This window comes from Onychostoma macrolepis, chromosome 03 (assembly GCF_012432095.1).
Source record: "Onychostoma macrolepis isolate SWU-2019 chromosome 03, ASM1243209v1, whole genome shotgun sequence".
NCBI classification, from domain to species: domain Eukaryota; kingdom Metazoa; phylum Chordata; class Actinopteri; order Cypriniformes; family Cyprinidae; genus Onychostoma; species Onychostoma macrolepis.
In genome coordinates, this window is record NC_081157.1 from 55025519 (window position 1) to 55027470 (window position 1952).

General features: G+C 36.9%; 1 pseudogene; it reads right to left on the bottom strand.

The window, feature by feature from the left end:
• The window catches only part of LOC131536553 (uncharacterized), a 13720-nt pseudogene extending 12189 nt beyond the window's left edge, over positions 1-1531 (bottom strand).
• Between the last annotated feature and the right edge of the window lie 421 nt (positions 1532-1952).

Below are 1952 nucleotides of genomic sequence, written 5' to 3' on the forward strand. Positions count from 1 at the left end.
GTAATACAGTCAGTAAAATGAAAAGATATTATTCTTATCCTATAATGAAATACTTCAAACTTCAAAGACAACAGTTCATAGATTATGTAATGATCCCTGTTTTTAGTGTTTTTTAGATCAGTGTGTTATGAATGAAATGTATGTTTTCTGAATGAGAGTTGTTCGCAGTGTTATGATGAAACAAGCTTATTTTGAGACGTGTATGAAGTGTGTTGTTGGTCTGAGTGAGTTTTGGAGGTGAGATCAACCGTTTGGTCAAGATTCATGTTAGTAATGCAGACTGCGTGAACAGTATTGAACAATGCTTGTTAACAATTGAAAAAAACTGTATTGATTAGAAGGTGCTCCTAAACTTCTTAAATTAGGAGGACAAGCGCTCCGAATTACAAGAAGAAAAGCACGGCTCTAGAACTGGGTGTGTGACAGGAACGGCTGTGGAATGGAGTTTGGCCGACGAAAAACTTTCAGTCAGAAGATTTGTTTTTTGCTTTAATCCATGCAATCATCATGAAAGTTTAAATGAAGAACTTAAATTGACCACAAAATCATAAACTTACCGTGAAGAACATGCAGAAACACACCAGCATCAGTTCCTTGTTGTTGATTATTCACATATTGTCTGCAGCTGTAAAGTCCATAATCTTCTTCTGTGATGTTGTTGATGTTCAGAGAGCAGTCAGACCCCAGACTCAGTCTCTCATGTCTTTCTGTGTCTTTCTTCTTTATCCCTGAACCAATCAGTTCAACTGCTGCTGAATGACTGAATCTGTTATAGATCCAATATGTTGATTTGCAGTCATGAAGAGCATTATTACAGGACAGACGGACATTTTGACCAGAACTGATGAACACATGAGTCACATCCACTTCACTGGAACCTGAAACACAAGAACATCTGAGTGATCATCATATTATATATTAATAAATGATAACCTCTAACACAGCAGCATGAAAAGCAGAAGATTCAGATCATACAGTGTTGTTTCCTCACTTAATGTGAACAACACACTCTCCAGAAGAAGCTATTTTTCTTTATCAGAGAGCTGCTGAAATCACAAACACACTCTTGATATGAAGATAATTCAGCATCAGATGTTTGAGTGTGAAACGGTCTAGTTTTAGTTCATTCAGGAATAATCCAGTATGTTCTTTATGTTGAAATGAATTCTTTCTCAGATTAATTAAACTAAATGTCTTGTAGAGAAAAGACAGATTTCTTTACCTGAGAGAAGTGAAGAGAGAAAGATGAGTCCCAGCAGACACAGATCACACTCATCAGCCATCTTCTCTTTCTGTCAGTCTTCCTCTTCATTATATGCTCTCAACTCTTTCTTTAAATACGATCAGCTCTTCCTGTGTTCGTTCACTTCCTCTGATCCTCTGACCGACTGAGTGTTTAAATCATGCTAAAGTTATTTATAGTATTTATATTTTGTGAAACATGTCAGAACTTGCTCTTACTGAACTCACTGAACTGTTAACCAGATTTGATCTGAACACAATCTACAGGCGATACTTTTGCACAAGTGCATTACTGTTAGTTTCACCTCTTTCAGTAGTTTCCTGCATTCCATTAAACTCTAGAAATACAATCATTCAGTTATTAATCATAAAACTGGTTTGATGCTGAAAAGGTTTCCACTATCCATGACTCACTTTTAGAAAATGAATTAAACCGTTTTTAATGTAGTTTGAAATAATTAATCAGCTCCAGCTTGATCAAGCAGAGAGTCTTCACACACATTTGTACGAGACGTAACTGAATCATATCAACACACAGACACACATTATTTTCCGTCTCATCTCTGATGGTCATCTTGTGTCTCTTTGTGTCGTGGTTTGTGTTCTAGTGTTTCAGAAGTGTGTCGCTGCTGGCCGTGGAGACTCAGTTAGTTTGACCGCATTGGTTTAACCCACACAGATCTGAGATCATCTCTGAACCCAGTTTGGAC